The sequence below is a fragment of the Pongo abelii genome, chromosome 6 (assembly GCF_028885655.2).
Source record: "Pongo abelii isolate AG06213 chromosome 6, NHGRI_mPonAbe1-v2.0_pri, whole genome shotgun sequence".
Lineage (NCBI taxonomy): Eukaryota > Metazoa > Chordata > Mammalia > Primates > Hominidae > Pongo > Pongo abelii.
This window is the reverse complement of record NC_071991.2, coordinates 154,046,380-154,064,704: the sequence shown is the minus strand read 5'-3', so window position 1 is coordinate 154,064,704 and position 18,325 is coordinate 154,046,380. Positions and strand designations below refer to the sequence as shown.

The 18,325-nt window shown below is 47.3% G+C and overlaps 1 long non-coding RNA gene across 1 annotated transcript; it reads left to right on the top strand.

Moving 5' to 3' along the window:
• The first annotated feature begins 805 nt into the window (after positions 1-805).
• On the top strand, positions 806-8,525 carry LOC103891249 (uncharacterized). Its single transcript, XR_655504.2, has 3 exons — positions 806-2,156; positions 5,024-5,171; positions 7,293-8,525. It is a non-coding gene; the product is annotated as an uncharacterized LOC103891249 (long non-coding RNA).
• The last annotated feature ends 9,800 nt before the right edge of the window (positions 8,526-18,325 follow it).

The following is an 18,325-nucleotide window of genomic DNA, read 5'->3' as shown; positions in this document are numbered from 1 at the left end:
GGTAGCATTTGAGATAATTCCCAAACCAGCTTCCATTCACTCTTTAAGCCTTGCCTTCCTCCATTTCCCACCCCAAACTTGTAGAATTCCCAAATCTCCTCCTTTGGCTCTGAACTTCCTTCTCTCTCCACCCAGTGCAGGCCTGTTCCTGAGACATCTCCCCCACTCCGGAGCGAGCTGCTTCCTCCTCTGTGCCCTTACCTGTTTGCAAGTGCATGATTGCCTGACCACATGGATCAGTAGTGAATTTCCAATTGGGCTGTGAGTTCTGAGGGGACCGGGCTCTTGGTTCAGCTGCTTCTTTCCAGCCCTTTACACAGGTTGTGTGCATGGCCGGCAATCAGTTTGTTGAATGAATGTTTGAAAAGACAAATTCTCTATTCTCTCTTCTCTCTTATCCGTGATCCAGATTCACAAAATGCATTCTTGGGGAAATAATGCAACGACCACAGGCTATCACAAGAAAAGTTTCCTCAAAAATGTTCCGTTCAATTAAACGTGAAGTGTCTAATATGTGCCAATTCTATGGTAATTTTTTTTTAAAAAAACCTTTGTTCTTACTTTCCAGGAGTTTGGAAAGGCAAGGCCAGTATGCTCTACAGGAAAACGGGGTTGGCAATAACCTTGTTGGTCAATGGCACAGCCTGGAGACTTTCCAAGGGCTGCCATTTTGTTAGGCTCATTGAGAGATACAGAAAAACAGGAGTAAAGGCTTCACAATTTTAAGCATCCTGAGGAAGAATGCTGTGCAAGGGGTTGGATGATGCCTCCCCAATCCCCCAAAATTAGTCCACTTGGAGCCCATGAATGGGACCTCATTTGGACAAAAGGGTCTTTGCAGATGTAATTAAGGACCTCAAGATGAGATCCTCCTGGACTAATCAGGTAGGCCCGAGACCCCATGACACAGACAGAGACACACGGAGAGTTCCATGTGACAGTGGAGGCAGGGACTGGAGTGATGTATCTGTGCCCAAGGAACACCAAGGATTGCCAGCAGCTCCCAGGAGGAGATGGGATGGAGCCGACGCTCTCCAGAGCCTTCAGAAGGAACCAACTCTGATACTGGATTTCCGTCCTGCAGAACTGGGAGAAAATGCATTTCTGTTTGAAGTTACCAAGTTTGTGGTCATTTGTGAGAGCAGCCCCAGGAGATGAATACAGGCAGGCTCCATGCCAGGCCAGGGGGGCAAGAGGCTGGGGCTCTGTGCTCCTGCAGGGCTCATTCAGGCTCACTCTGAGCATTCAGCACAGTGTTTGGGGCACCTGGTGACCCTGGGTGTGAGGAGACGTGGTCTGTGCCTTCTGGCCCATCGCATGATTTGCTTTGGGTGCTGATATCAACCACAGGCAATTTAATTCTAGACTGGAATGGAGCTGGGAAGGGCACACCTTCCCGGCAAAAGCAATTTCGTCTAAAGTCTGCACCTCGGTGGCTGAGCATGGCGGGCCGGGATGTTTTCACACTGCCACTCTAGAAAGAGCGGAAATACAGACGCTTTCCTCCTTCATAATTTTTGGTTGCTTTGACTTTTGGTGTGTCCGGGAGGCTATAACTCAAATAACCGTTCCCCACCTTTGGTTAGATCCTAGAGTCTCTGGTACATTGTCCATCAATGGTGCTGCTTGGAGGCTTCCCAAAGGCCGCCATTTTGGTAGGCTCATTGAGAGATACAGAAGAAATAGGAGCAAAAGGCTCCACCGTAGAGATACAAGCAGCTTCTACCTTCAAATTACTGTGGTTTTTATTTGACCTGTCGGAAGTTCTGGGGTTTCTATAAAGGATAAAAACTCTCTTTGGGCAGGCACAATTTAGATCTGAAAAGTCCTGACTCCGGCCCCTTCAGTTTATGGCCTGAGGAGCCTGAGGAGCTTGAGGACCTGAGGGCAGCCAGTGGCTGGAACACACGGGCTCTTTAGCTGAGGAGGGACTTGAACCCAGGTGTTCCGACGCGAGGACTCTCTCCCACCACATACAGCACAGCACTGCTTGCGTTGTTTGGTTTTGTATTGCTTTGGAATTAGTCCAACTATCATCATTGATGTGAATAAACAGACATATATCTTTTCAGTTTGGACAACTACAATCATAAACGAATATTTATTAGTGTGAAGACACCCCCAGGTCCTGGAACACTCAACACATGTAGAGCCAGGTGAGTGCCATTATCCAAATGAATCACATTTTGTGGATGAAGAAGCTCCACTCATTTCACGCTCCTGTAGAGAACGAACCAGAGCCTGTTTTTCTTCGTAGCAGCTGGAAGTCAATTGATCTTGATTCATTATTCATTGTATTTTTTTTAGATTACTCATTTCATTATTTTATGAAGGATAGGATTTATTTAACTGTGATTGCTATGATAACTTCCCCCCCGCCCCCACCCCCGCTCTAAGGTACCATTTCTTCTAATCAATATATCAAGATCTTGCATTAAGACTGGGATAGTGTGGGATATTTGGGAAGAAATTCTGATGGAGTTTTAGAACATGAAGCGAGATTGGAAATACAAGTTCTGATTGGGAAGATGTTGCAAATCCTGCAGACGAGTAGAGACTCCAAGAGACACGAACCATGCAAGAGCTGGTAAACCAGGTGGCTCAGCAGCAGCCCTGAGCGCAGGCCGGGAGCAGTGCCCATGTGCAGGTCCAAGGGGGAGGCAGTTTGGGTGCAGAAGAGGGATACAGAGGAGTCAGCGATAGGATCTGGCTTTAAAGGGACTTGCAGCATCATGAATGAGCTAGGACATAATTACAATTAGGGTGCAAGTCAAAACGTGGCAAGTTTCATGGAAGAGATAAAAATAAAGTACAGTGGGAGCTCAATGGGGGAGTGATCACTTCTACATGGAGGATCAGAGCGCCTCTGTGGAGGAGAGGCATTGAGCTACGTCTTTATTATTACTTCCGGAAGCCAGTGAATTTTATAATCTTAATTTTCTAGATGCCTCAAAGCATGGAGTATACTTAACTTCCCCAGAGCTTAACTTAAAAAGGAAAAGCTCCATGCATGTGACCCAGGCAGGCCAGCAGCTGGCACATGCCGCCCTTCCCTGGCCCTCTCTGGCAGTGTTGAGTTCAGAAAAGGTTATGCTTTCTGTTTCTTCACAAGAAAACTGGGGGGTGGGAGGAAGGACAAAAAACGTCAGTGCACTGTGCTGTTTAACAAACCCCCTATCTTTTTCATTCCTCTGCTGCTTCCCCAGCTACAGAGAAAACACTCACAGGGATGATTGCTAAGAACTTAGAAGGAGAAAAAATTAAAAAAAGGAAGAAAACCTAACAGAGCTATCTCAGAAATGAGATCATCTTTTCATGTGTGCACTTTAATGATCTCTTTCATTTGAAGCAATTGTAAAAGCCGTAATTACTGTTATTCCTAATATTCTAATGCCAAATTGTCAACCAAAGGCGCTGGGGGAATAAACAGGGTGCTGCTGTTTGATGATCTCACGTGTGATAGGATGCTGCTGATAAGACAGATTAGGACCATTGTAGAATCTGATCAGGTAGCCAAGAAATATGTCAGCAGCTTACTGCATTCACGTGTGTGTTTGCTCCACGCCGAGTTCTTCACCCTGGAAAATAAGAGCAATTTGCAGAAGTGCATGTGGCTTAGTTGGTGGAGTAGCTTCACCCGGTGAACACCACAGGCGTTCTGGAAGGCTGTGATGCAGGAGACAGTATCAGAGGTTTCTCCCTGCAGCCAACGAGGCTGCGGCTCTGCCTCGCAGCTCTGGAAATGCTAAGCAGGTAATTAACAAATCACAAGACACAGGTGTGCCAGGTGAAGTTTGGTAAATTGCTTTTGATCTAAATTGAGATGCTTTGGGGATTTAACTTCTTAGACAAAAAGGGCATAAATAAATAATCAGGATTTTAAGGTTGGAACTTGCAAGCAAGCTCGAAAATGTCTTAATGCACTTGAGGAGGTGAAGCAGGGAGACTGTTTGAGGCCAGCCCTGGAGGTTGTCTACTGTGCCACGATGTTCACGCACCTGATCAGCTCAGAAAGGCAGCTTGGCCAATGTCACACAAATTTGGAAGCTGCACATTTTGTAAGGTGCTCAAAATGCCTCCAGTTTTAGTTTTTGTATCATAAAAAAAAAAGGGGAAGACGAGCAAGGGCCACATGGTCAGCCCTGTTCCCTGGACAGGGCAGCGGTGACCCCAGGAGTGTGGTTCCTAAACCAGGTTCCTGTGGTTCTGAGGAGAGATGCTCCCAGGACACCTGTGTATGATGCATAAGCTCTGAGCTGTGCCACCAGCCAGCACCTATTGCTTCACTAAACCCCACATAAAACAAGGCCTTGTGTGTGAGAGAAGACAGACCTCAGCTCTTAGAGGTGGGAGCTTTCTCCATCATCTTTCTCTTATGTCCACCTGGCAAAAGGAACAGGAGTGCTGGGAAGTCCCTCTTTGTCCTTTCAGACCCGTATGCTGACATTCCACGTCCGGTCTGGGCCCTGGGAGGCTGGTCTCTATGGACTCCACCCTCCAGGGCTCTGGCCTTCGGTTGGGTTTGGACAATGGAAGGCCCTGGTGTAAGATCAGAAGGGGGTAAGGGGAGAGGCTGGGGCCTTTATTTCCCGGCTACTTTCCTGCCAGGTCGTGTTTGGATGGGGTCTCGTTTCTCTGCCTGCGGCCAGTGGGTTTGGGTAATCACTCTCTCCCTGGTCCCTTAGGGCTGGGGTTTGGGATGGCCTCCCATTGTGTGACTCCGGGTGCCTTAGTCCCCTGCTGAATTCCAGGCCCTGCTGTGCCTCTGCAGGGTCTGTGTACCCTCTGTTCTGTGGCTTCTCTGAGCACGCAGTCTCATCATCACTGTCATGAATTGTCGTAGCAAAGTCCTAAATCCCAGAGTTTGCAATGGTCTTCTTTGCACCAGTTAGAAAACACACCACCTTTGGAAGGAATTAACCTCTCGTGGTTCAGGTAAATTGGATCTGATGTAATGCAGGAGTGCACAGCGGTGGTTTCTGTTGTTTGCTTGCTTTTTAATATTTATTTATTTATTTGTTAGATGTATTCATGAGTCCATGCAGCAGGAAGTGGGGCCATCACAGGGTACAAAGCGAGGACAAGTGCAGCGTCGTGAGCACGTACAGAGGGAAGTTGACAGTGGGGAGAGGCTTTGCTGAGGAAGTGGCATTTGGAAGAACGAGAGTGAGGTAAGTGAGGGGGTTGAAGAGCAATGGGGGCAGTTTATGCAAAGGCCGGGGGTGCAACGATGCTGCCGAGCTGGCGGAAGGAGGCCAGAGGGACTGATCACGGCCTTGGGGGATGGGAGGTGAGGTCGATGGGGGCTTATGAAGAAGCAGGAGAACGGGTCTGGAATCGCTTTGGAGGGTCACAGAGAGCCGCGGGAGGGTTTTGGGTGCAGGAGTGACCCAGTCAGATCAGTGGCAGATCAGACACTCTGGCTGTCGTGTGGGAATGGGCTGCAGAGAGTGTGGTCCATCCTACACAACCAGGACCTACTGCCGGGGGGTAGGTGAGAAGCGGCGGTGTCTCGGATGGGGATGGGAGAAGGGCCGAGGCAAATGTGTGGAGTGTGGAAAAAGCACAGGCACAGGGGGAAAGCCCGATAGGACGTTGGTAGCAGCTTGCGTTTGATTTTGGGGATGAAATGGAGAGTGTGTCAAGGAGCGTGCCCTGGTTTTTGGTGTGTGTAGCTGGTGGTGCTGAGACAGGGACCCTCAAGGAGGCCGGGGTGCAGGGGAATCGCCGCCTGGGTGTTGAGGCTTCAGGACCCGTGGAAGGGCTGGCAGCTGGACCTGCCAGTCTAGAAGGGAGGGCTGTCGTGACCTCAGCTTGGGCTTGGGTGGCATCAGTGTCGATTTCCTCACTGACTTTTCCACTGGGCAAGTGCCAGGGGCCCTTAAGGATCTCATCGTTTAGTCAGTAATGATTTTTGAACATGAAATAATTAGGCAGAAATATGACCAAACAAGCCACCTCTCACATAGGCCGTGTGGAAAACAGCTGTTAGGGGAAGCCAGGAAAGGAGGATGCACCGTGAGCCAGGGGTTCGATGGCCTCCTTCCTGGGCATCTAAGGGACCTGGTGCCCCATCTGAGCCAGCCCGCTCTCCTTCCCTCTTCCCTAACTCTGGCGGGGGCAGAGTGGAGGTGTCCATACAGGGCCCCCTCTTCTTTCGTCTTCTAGGCCAGGCACCAAGCCCACCCTCCATCCATTCCCAGGCAGCAGCCGTGGGCACAGGAGTGACTGCAGAACTGAGTCAGATTGGAGCCATGTGAGGTCTACACCCAGGTGGCCACGCATGGGCTGAGAGGCCAGGGCCAGAGAAGGAAGGGGCATAAGTGAGGACAAGCAAGTAGGTGCTCAGCACCCCGACACACAGTTGGCTCGGCACCCCAACATGCAGGTGCTCAGCACCCCAAGACACAGGTGGCTCAGCACCCCAAGACACAGGTCACTCAGCACCCCAACATGCAGGTCACTCAGCACCCCAACATGCAGGTCACTCAGCACCCCAACATGCAGGTGGCTCGGCACCCAGACACGCAGGTGGCTTGGCACCCCGACATGCAGGTGCTCAGTACCCTGACATGCAGATTGGAATGAGAAACCCGTTCCTGTTAGGGGAAACCTGGAGAAGCCAGTGAAGGACATTGTGACCAGCGAACGGCTTCTCACATGCTTTCTTCACCTGGTGGCTGGAAGGCCCCGGGAAGCTCAGACGGAGGAAGTGGATGGAGCTGAGCAGACCCAGGAGGCTGGAGGCGGGACCAGATGCAGGAAGCACTACTTCTCCTCTCTCTGGGACTCTTAATTATCTGCACAGGGTGTTTCCATCTTGTTAAAAGTGCCACTGTCTGCCAGTCAGTGACTCCTCAAGAAATCTATGAAAGTGTCACTGCAAAGAAGCAACTTCCACAGAGACCAACGGACGCGACTGGGTAGATGTGGTCACAGAGCAAGTGTGGATAGAATCTCTATAATGGACTCACACAGACTTGCTCTTTCCAGAGGTCGCCTGATAGTCATTCCCGACTATCTCTCAGCAGTGGTTCCTCTGAACTGTACATTTCTGTGCCTTATCCGTCTCTGCTGAGTGTGGTCACTCAGTTATTTTTTAATTTTTCTTTTTTTTTTTGAGACAGGGTCCCACTCTGTCACCCAGGCTGGAGTGCAGTGGCATGATCTCAGCTCACGCAGCCTCTGCCTCCCAGGCTCAAGCAACCCTCCCACCTCAGCCTCTTGAGTTGCTGAGACTATAGGTGCACACCACTACCCTTGGCTGATTTTTGTATTTGTTTTTTTTTTAGATGGGGTTTTGCCATGTTACCCAGGCTGGTCACGAACTCCTGCGCTCAAGCGATCTGCCTGCCTCAGCCTCCCAAAGTGCTGGGATTGCAGGCATGAGCCACCGCGCCCAGCCAGAAAGTCACTGCTTTTATAGACCACCACTTAAATGCACCTGGCAGCTTAATGTACAAGAGAACTTTCCTGCAGCTCCTTTAAATTTAACAATCTTTTGGCAAATTTAACAATCTTTTGGCAAAATGAATAATACAAGCATGTTTCTTCTTCATATGCTTTGTTTTAGGAACATTAAAAAATATAGTTACTAAAATCAGAAAGCAGTTATATTTGTATGTTTTGTAACAAATACTGTGGCCTGATAGAATGAGCTTCTGACAAAGGCATGTGCTTTCCAAGTGGCCCAAGTTCAAAAGTTGTCCGCAGAGTTGTCTCACTGGCTCATCCAGCCAATCATTCAAATATTTAAAGCCCCTACTAAGGGCCATGTTACTCATTGTACATCTTTAAGGATGGGTGTAACTTACTTATCTGTTTATTTTCAATTTCAGAATACTTTATATTGACTCCTAAAAGTATCGTGTAGTGTATGTTTGTTTTGGGAGTTTCAATACAATCTCTAAATTTATGTATCTCAAATGTACAGGGACTCATCGAATTAGACAGTGCTAATCTTCCTAAAACAGTGTCAAAAACAAGGGAATCAATCATGAACACACTAAGCATGAGCATCTACTGTCACAAGACATGGCTGAGTTTATTTTTCTTCCTTCTTACTACACTCATAGAACAGAGCTCTTTTGTTTGATTATGACCTGGGCAAATTTGCTGTATGATAAAAAAAAAATCATGTACGCATTTGCTTCTCATCCAGATGCCCTTAGGATAAGAGGTTCATTTTCATCTTCTGTTTTCCAAATGAAGCTTTAAATCTAATTAGATCTTGAAAGAAAATAACTGCAATAGGATTTCTGTAAGTAAAGGGCCTTCATTTAAATAATGCTTTTATTTGTTTATGCGATTTACAGTAAGTGATGAAACTCTTCGTGGCCAGCACACCGCTCACTTCGGGGATCCTTTGCACAGAGCACTTTGAGTTAGTTATAAACCATTCTAGACACAGAAGCATTTAATTGTTAGAACATTTCATAGTGTAACAGCATTTCTCAGTGCCTAGCATGGGCCTTCTCCATAGCGAAGGCCCAATAAATATTTGTAGAATAAATGAATTCACACCCATCCATTGCCCGGATCATAATTGAGCTGCTCTTCTATTAAAGTTTAGCCTTTTCATGTTAAAGTGGGGGAGTTTGAAGGGAGAAATGCAATTTCAGATGCTAAAAAAGACAAGTCCCATATAGAACGAGGTCCCAGAGACTCTAAGACATCTGTGTTGATAGGCGCAGGGCTGCAGGAATTGAGAAGTGGTTGACGAGGGAGAGTCTGTTTCAGACCTGCTGTTTGCAGGTTGTATTTGTTCCACAGCTGTTTTTGAAGGATCTTTCTACTCTTAATGGATCAGTTACTTCACTAAGAGGCCCAAAGGTATACCTTAGGCTGGATTTATGGCTCAATCCAGCATCCTAAAAGAAAATGTCTGCCTAAGCATTTTTTTCATAAAAATATATACACTCATCATCATAAATTCAGATTTCCATGGTATTTGCCTTGTGATAGAACCCAAATGTTAGGGCAGTCTTACCAGGGACAGGACTAATGTGGAAACGGCTGGCTCCACTGGCCCTGGCTGAACTGCGACGTGGGTGGGGTGCCCTGTGAAGTGCTCTGAGTTCCTGATTCAAGGTTGGAGATGGTAAAAAAGGCTGAGCACCTGTCAGTGCATTAAAACCATCAACCATCCCCGAACAGCTTTGGAATGAAGGCTTCCTACTCCTTAGGAATTCTGCCCTTGCTTCATTTCCTTTTAATTTTTTCCCCTACTTGGTGAACCCAAAGACACTTGCCCAGTGGACTCCCACTCTGAGGGGATTTGTAAATATTTGACAGAGTCGAACTGAAGATCAAAAATAAAACCTAGCACTGCTCTCTGATTTTCTCTGTGCTCCTTGCCTTCGGGGGATAGTGTGATAATTAGGACAAAGGGATATTTGAGATTATGCCTTAAATAAACTGGGGCAGAACTTCTTTAAGCTTCACCAACTATTTTTATCTCTGAAGCAGAAAACACCAATTTCAGTGCTCAGCTTAACTTGACTTTGACACCGTGTAAGAAAAAGAAAGATGGGAGATGTTTGGCTCTGGGGGCCTCCAGGCCCAGTCAGAGGAAAGGACTTAAGGGTTGCCCCCAGCTCTGGGACACGAAACAGGAGCTGGGAGAACGAGGCGGGCTACGTTCTGATCTTGGCTTGGGCCACCCGAACTCAAGAGTTTCTTACCCTATCTGCTCAAAATTGAATGACTGGGACGAATGCAGTGGAAAGAACTGGCTGGGAATTAAAAAGCCCAGGCTTACAACTTCAGATCTGCTAGAATTTGCCGGCAACCTGTAGGAAAGCTCTCTCTCTTTCAGGCCTCAGTCTCAACAATTCCTTCTGCCTGTGAGAGCTGGTGGTGGTGACATCTGACTCACTGCAGGGTCTATGGGAGAAGAGCTGTGATTTTACTGTGTGTAGGTTCTGAGGGTCTTGCTTGCAAAACCAAACTTTCCTGGTGTGAAGGGGACGATGGTCTAGACAGGCTAGGGTTTCTGGGGATTCCCCCTCCATGGGTTATTGATCAGTTAACTAATAATAACCTGGTGATTTGAGCCCTTTTGTAGAGGTAGGTGAGAGGGGTGGGTCTGGATTAAAGGACAATTTGGGATCAGCCCACAGGACAGAACTCTGAAGAACCCAGGGACAAGCTGATGTGCTGGCCACAGTATCAATTAATTAATTATTAATAACAATAGAATTACATTATTAATATCTAAATTTATATATTTCTTAACATACAATTTAATGATTAATAATAAATCAAATGAATGTATAAATAATATAAGTATAATACAATTATTAGTTAATATAATACATAACAGACATACATTCGTAGTTATGTATTAACTAATAATTAATTGTATTATACTTATATTATTTATTAATATACCGTCAATTCTCACTTTCAGATTCCTGACAAAGAATGGGTCTAGTCCAAGAACTCCCTTTGGGCACCTTGCTCTGCCGTGCTCAAATGACTGACTCCACGTTTCTTTAGGTGCACACGAGCTGTCACCTCTCTGCCATGTTGTGAGCTGCGTGAGTGAGTTAAAGGAATTGCTGCTCCTTAGTGGGGAGAATGGGCGGCTGTGAGGCTGTGGGGCGGGGGCTGGGACGCTGGGAACAAAGGCGCGGAAGTCACACCAGCCAATCTCGATGGAGGTTTTCTTGAGTCATGGTGATGTGTCAAGTGCTGTGTGGGTATTTTGGGATACACAGAATGTTGAGATTCAATTGGTAAGGACCTGGTCTCTCTCTCAAGATACTGGGGAAAAAAAGTAAAACATGATGTAAAGGAGGGCTTGGGGAAGTACTATCTAGAAAGTCACAAGGTGGGGGCTGCACTTGATTTCTCTCAGTGTGATGCAGAAACGTGACACTGCCTCTTCTGTTTCCTTCATGGATGCCTCACCTTCTACCCCAGCCTCGAACATTTCACCTGCCTGCCTCCTCCACGCAGCCTCTCCTCCATGCAGCTTCATAAGATGGCCTTGCCTCCCTCCAGAGTGAACAGACATCAGGCAATGCCACCTGACCCCTCCCTGGCATCCTCCCGACCTGTCCTCCTTCCCTCCTACCAGGGGCAACTTGGCCACCTGCCTTTGCAGTGACCTTTCCTTATGGATGTCTCTGCAAAATTCTCTCTTTTTGAACACTTTTATCTAGACCGGAAGAGTTCAATCTCAAAATACATCTCCCTGCACCCTGGTTTTCCATCACCCCAAACTCCATTTCTTTCCTCCCAGTCACACCAAATTTCTGAAGTAGCCCACCCGTGCTAGCCGTCCCTTGCTCCTTCACACTCCTTAGTCCCCCCTCATGGGGCTTCTACCCCTAAGTCCCTGGACTGGCCACCCAGTCCGAAGGGGTTTCTTGTCCTCACCAATCTGGTGGCTCCTGGCTCTTTCTGAGACACTGAGATCCCCCTGCCCCCACCCACTAGAGCTCCATCATGGGAGCATCTGTTTTTTCCAACAACTTCCTAGATGCAGGTGGTCCTCATTCTTGCTGCTTCCTAGACGCAGGTGGTCCTCAGGCTTCTCCAGGCTCTAGCCTTCTCTTGGCATTGGCTTTTCCAGGCCGTACATTCTGTACTGGTGCCTCCTGCATCCTCATCTCATGCTCGGTCTCTCTCTTCAGCCTCAGGCCCACCTGTCTTCTGGACAGACATTGCATTTTGCATGTCCCACAAATATCTCAAACATATCCCCAAACGAACTCATCCATTCTGAAGCTGTCTGGCTTAATGAATGGTGCCACTGTCTTCCCAGAAGCCTAGAAAGAAATGTGGGCACCTCAGTCCATGATCATGCCCAGTGCTCCCCACCGACCCTGGTCCGAGCTCCGGATGTTTCTGTCCGAGGCTGTCACCCCAGCAACCTAGAAAGAAACATGGGATCCTCTGTCCATGACCATTACCATGCCCAAGGCTCCCTGCTGTCCCTGGCCCAAGCTCTGGATGTCTCCGTCCCAGACTGCTTACTCCCAGCTGGTCTCCCTGTGTTCACCATGTCCACCTTTAACCCGTTGTCCACACCAAAGATCCAACCGTAAACCTGATCCAATCCTGTTTAAACTCTTGGTAGTTTCCCATTGTCCTTGGTGGAATCCCGAGTCCTGAATGCAGGGCTCAGGCCCCTCTTGGTCTGGTTCCTGTTTGTGTTTCTATCCTTCTGGACCTTCCTCTCCTCCCAGACCTCAGTTGCCTCCTCCACACTCTTCATATTCTAATCATACAAATACTTTGTTTTTGGCTTTCTGATTCCTCAAGGTGTTCTGTGTGTTGTTCCTTCTTCCTCCTCACTTTCTCTGGCTATTTTCTGCCCAGCCCTTCGGGTCTTGGCTGGTACAACTCTCCCTCAGTAACCTTCTTTCCCTTCCTAGCCAAGGCAGGGATCCAGGTTCACACTTCTGTAGCACCCTCACTTTCTATAGCATAGACCCCGTGACACTGTTGAAGCTGATTTTATGTTATCTATAGCCCTGCTAGTCTATAGCTTTGAGAAGATTTGGATCCTCAGGGCTTGGTCAGAGTATGAGCCTTAGTAAACTCTCAATGAATGCTAGTTGAATGAGCAAGTAAGTGTATTCAGAGGTACTGGAGTTCCAAGCTTTGTATATATGCACACACTCAGATATACACACAGATGCTCCTGGACTCTACTTACACATATATGTATATATGTATATACATGTATATAAATATATGTTAAATATGTATATACGGTCCATGTATATGTGTATACATGCATATGTATATACATATTTAACCACGTTATTGACGTATGATTGACATGTCAAAAGCTGCACATATTTAACGTATACAACTTGATGAGTTTGGGGCTATGTATACGCCTGTGAAACCATCACTGCCATCAAGGTCATAAACATTCAATGCTTTTAAGAGCAGGGCTTCCCAGAATTAGGAATTTCATAGACCATTAAAATTGCAGGAAAAATGTAAACTACATTCAGGTCGCCAACTTTACATTTTCTAAGTGAAGACGTTGATTAAAATAATATTTGTTTTTTTTCTCACCACAATCCCACAAAAGACATAGCATTTAAAACCAAAATGGGGCTGGGCGTGTTGGCTCACGTCTGTAATCCCAGCACTTTGGGAGGCCGAGGTGGATGGACCATGAGGTCAGGGAGATCGAGACCATCCTGGCTAACACTGCGAAACCCCATCTCTACTAAAAATACAAAAAAAATTAGCTGAGCATGGTGGCGGGCGCCTGTAGTTTCAGCTACTTGGGAGGCTGAGGCAGGAGAATGGCGTGAACCTGGGATGCAGAGCTGGCAGTGAGCCGAGATAGCACCACTGCACTGTAGCCTGGGCAACAGAGTGAGACTCCGTCAAAACAAAACAAAACAAAACAAAAAACAAAACAAAACAAAACAAACACCAAAATGGTAGGAGGACACTATATTAGAATAAAAAAATTAGCTTAAGTAAAAACTCCCAGATTGTCATTAATCATAATATTTTTCCTCTTTTCCAAGCCTACTGAAAATCTCCTTGCAGTACCGGCCTACAAATGTACCGTTAGGAAGCTGTTCTCTTCAAGAGCAGGCTTGGAAGCTAGAGAGGACTGAGATTGCAGCTGTGGTCTGAAGGGCTGTGTGTGAATGGGGGAGCCAGAGAGACTTGGATCTATTAGTCAGGGTTTTCCAGAGAAGCAGAACTAATAAGAAGGAAAGAACAAGTGTTATGATGAGGAATTGGCTCACATGATTATGGAGGCTGATGAGCCCCAAGATCTGCGGGGTGAGTCGGGGAGCTGGGGGCCCGGGAGAGCCAATGGTGCAGTGCAGCGAGGTGCTACGGACCCCGGCAGACAGGTGTGGATGATATTCTTTGCCAACCGCCTTTGGACAACCTCAGATTTCACCACGGTCAACAAATAGAGTTACCTGTGACTTCAGTTTGGAATTTTTTTTTTTTTTTTTTGCAGGGAATTCTTTGTAGATTTTCAAACTGCTGTTGATTAGTTTGTCAATAAAATTTATTGAGTGCCTTCTCATGTGCCAAGAACCGTGCTCACTACTTTCCTCGACTGTCTCATGCAGTTGCCCCACAGCCGGGTGAGGTGATCCCAGGTCCCCCGTGAGGTCATGCAGCGAGCGCTGGCTGGAGTCAGGGTTGGAACCCAAAGTCTGTCTGCACCATTAGCTACTGCACTCCCTTTGAGGGACCTGAATGTGCTCCTCCCATTCCACGTGACCTGCAGGTGCTTCAAAACAGCCATCATGTCCTCTCCAAACCCTCTCTTCTCTGTCCTCATTTTTGATAGTTCCTTAAGTGGCAGTTTCTATCACTGCATCCTCATCATCACCCTCTTCTGGATGAATTGTAGTGTATTAGTCCATTCTTACATTGCTATAAAGAAATACCTGAGACTGGGTAATTTATAAAAAAAAAAAGAGGTTTAATTGGCTTATGGTTCTACAGGCTGTACAGGAAGCATTGTGGCTTCTGCTTAGCTTCTGGGGAAGTCTCAGGAAACTTACGATCATGGTGGAAGGCAAAGGGGAGGCAGGCACCTCTTCCATGGCTACAGCAGGAGGAAGAGAGACAGAGGAGGTGCCGCACACTTTTAAACAGCCATGAGAACTCTATCACAAGAACGGTACTAGGGGGATAGTGCTAAATCATTAGAACCCGCCCCCATGATCCAGTCGTCTCCCACCAGATCCCACCTCCAGCATTTGGGATTACAATTCAACATGAGATTTTGGTGGGGACACAGATCCAAACCATATCATCTAGCTTGCCAACACTTTTAATATATGACATCCATAGTTGGACAGAATATTCCAAAATAGTCTGAGTAGTGTGAGGTTACCAAAATGGTTCTTTAGGATTTATATGTGTGGAGAAGATATCAGAGGGATGAAATAGAGAGAGTTATTCATCGAATGACACAGGGAAACATATGGGCAAAGAAAGTTGTGTTCAATAATTGCCTTCTCTCCCTGTGAATGATCTCTGATAACGAATGAAGATATTCAAATATAAAGCAATTGCAGATAGAATTTTAAGAACAAATAAAGGGCAATTAATGATAGTGCTTTTATCCTTTGATTTACACATTAGCTATAATTAATGCTTAGAAAATATTCTCTGTGGTTGCTGTCCTGAAATATTGATTTGGGTAACTATGGCATTGTATGTGCAGGAGTTGATCACAAGTGCTTTAGAAATGGGCTGCAGCCTTGTGATTTCTCCCTGGTGGTACAATATTGCTATTACAGTCCTCTCCTTTATCCTCTTATTTCCAGAATCTTTGTTGTCTACAGAACACTACTATATAACAGATATGTCTGAGGCTTAAAAGTACTATCTAATATGAACTGCAAAATTATTTAGGGTTAACAAAGCAAAATTTTATTAAAGTGGTGAGGAAAAACTTGTGTGGGTCAGGGTGAGCAGGCATTCCCAAAGGCAGTGGAATATGGAGGTTACCAAGGGCTCTGCTCACCGAATGTGATTTTTAAGCATCCAGCTTCCTATGATGTCTAAAACTGTCCACAATTAAGAGTCAAAGCCATTTAGGTTTAACCTTTGCTTCCAGAAGAGTTCTATAACATCCAAGAGTGGTTCCTGGTCTATTACCCCATCTACTCAGCTGGTGTCACATTAGTTTATCAATCTGACTGGCTGCTCCTTAATTAGGTCCTGAATAAACGGTGCCTAGGTCAGTACATTTTCAGTCTAGGAAATAGATACTGAATGTAAGGGGTCAGGATAATGGAGAGGAGAGATGACAAATTCATAGCTTATTAAGCTCTAGCCTTAACTGAGGATGCAGATTTTATACAAATGTGAACATATGCAAAAGTGCACACACACACAACTTCTGAGCTCATTATATGGAAGACCTTAAGCATGAGAAGACAGTTACTCATAGCTAGAATGAGATATGCAAATGAGGAAAGCCAGGCTTTGGGAAAAGTAGGAGGCTCCGTTGCGACCATGTTGAGTTTCTGTTGCTGTGGGAACTGCAAACAGAGGTGTCCAGAAGCTGAAATGTGCACCTGGCACCACTGGGGAGAGACACCTGGGCTGGACGTATACAACCTGGCGCCACTGGGGACAGGGACCTGGGCTGGACTTATACAACCTGGCGCCACTGGGGAGAGGGACCTGGGCTGGATGTATACAACCTGGCGCCACTGGGGAGAGGGACCTGGGCTGGATGTATACATTGTGGAACCATCAGTGTGCCGATGGCATTCGAGGCCACAAGTGTGGGTGAGAAGTGAGTCCCAGGGGGAGGCCATTGGTCCACAGCCTCAAATGTTGCTTCTGGGTCAAGTAGGACAAGGACTGAAAAGTATCGGGTGGGTCCAGCAAAAGGAGTCATGGTGGTCTTGGCCACAGCAGTGAAAGTAGAGGCTGGTCGTGTTGGGCTTTGGCTGAGTGACAAATGGCAGATTGCAGAATTACAAGTGTCCTCTGAGATCATCTAGTTACATAATTTGCAGTGTTCTGGGACAGGGGAATCCTACTTTGAAATGAAATCACAGAGCCTCAGGGAGGAAACAGATACTACCTGGCTGATCCAGTTGCGTCAGGGGTGAGGCCTAGAGCCCCATCCCTTTGGTCTCCCTCTCATCTCCTGGGCCCTGGAGCATCTCCTGAGGAAACAGTTTGAAAACCACCTGACCTCTGAGGGAGCTGTAGCTCAGAGGCCTGACTGAGAGCTGCACAGCTGAGAGGCCAAGGCAACCAGGTGCTCCTCATGCGAGCTTGACCTCCCATGGCACAGCAGGGACTCCTTGTGGGCTAACTTGAATGACTAAAGTTTAGTTCAGGTTTATGGGCAAGATCTGCAAACTTTATCAGTGGGTAGGAGAATTGTTGTAGTCGCCATGGTTTCATTTTAGGTTGATTTCTAGCGGATATATTTGGGACATGGTAGTGATGAAAATATATCCAGTGAACAGCTGTGCATGGTAACTGGCTGTCAGGTAATTGATCACCTTTAAACATGGCCCTGAGTTTTTCCCTCATCTGAGTTACTAGTGAGTAGCTAACTTCATTTTTACCTCTCTGTAGCCCTGTACTTCTGGGCAAGTGCCGAAATGCAGCAAAACTTCCAGAAGGTGAGTCAAAGATGAACATGAAGCACTCTTGAAGTCATACTAGCTGCTGGGTTCTAGAAGCCCTTTCCTGGTGCTCCTGCCTTTGCTCTGCACAATGAACAGCCGGGTTCTAGGACCCCCTTCCTGGTGCTCCTGCCTTTGCTCTACACAATGAACAGCCGGGTTCTAGGACCCCCTTCCTGGTGCTCCTGCCTTTGCTCTACACAATGAACAGCTGGGTTCTAGGACCCCCTTCCTGGTGCTCCAGCCTTTGCTCTACACAATGAACAGCTGGGTTCTAGGAGCCCCTTCCTGGTGCTCCTGCCTTTGCTCTGCATAATTAACTGCTGGGTTCTAGGACCCCCTTCCTGGTGCTCCTGCCTTTGCTCTGCATAATGAACTGCTGGGTTCTAGGAGCCCCTTCCTTGTGCTCCTGCCTTTGCTCTGCATAATTAACTGCTGGGTTCTAGGGGCCCCTTCCTGGTGCTCCTGCCTTTGCTCTGCATAATGAACTGCTGGGTTCTAGGGGCCCCTTCCTGGTGCTCCTGCCTTTGCTCTGCACAATGAACAGCTGGGTTCTAGGAGCCCCTTCCTGGTGTTCCTGCCTTTGCTCCGCAGAATGAACAGCTGGGTTCTAGGGGCCCCTTCCTGGTGTTCCTGCCTTTGCTCCGCATAATGAACAGCTGGGTTCTAGGACCCCCTTCCTGGTGTTCCTGCCTTTGCTCTGCATAATTAACTGCTGGGTTCTAGGGGCCCCTTCCTGGTGTTCCTGCCTTTGCTCCACATAATGAACAGCTGGGTTCTAGGACCCCCTTCCTGGTGTTCCTGCCTTTGCTCTGCAGAATGAACAGCTGGGTTCTAGGGGCCCCTTCCTGGTGCTCCTGCCTTTGCTCTACACAATGAACGGCTGGGTTCTAGGAGCCCCTTCCTGGTGCTCCTGCCTTTGCTCCGCATAATGAGCTGCTGGGTTCTAGGAGCCCCCTCCTGATGCTCCTGCCTTTGCTCCGCATAATGAACAGCCGGGTTCTAGGGGCCCCTTCCTGGTGCTCCTGCCTTTGCTCCGCATAATGAACAGCCGGGTTCTAGGGGCCCCTTCCTGGTGCTCCTGCCTTTGCTCTGCATAATGAACAGCTGGGTTCTAGGGGCCCCTTCCTGGTGCTCCTGCCTTTGCTCTGCATGTCTATAGTTTACACAGAAGTCATATTGGTGACTTTAAAATGTGACTCAGATCT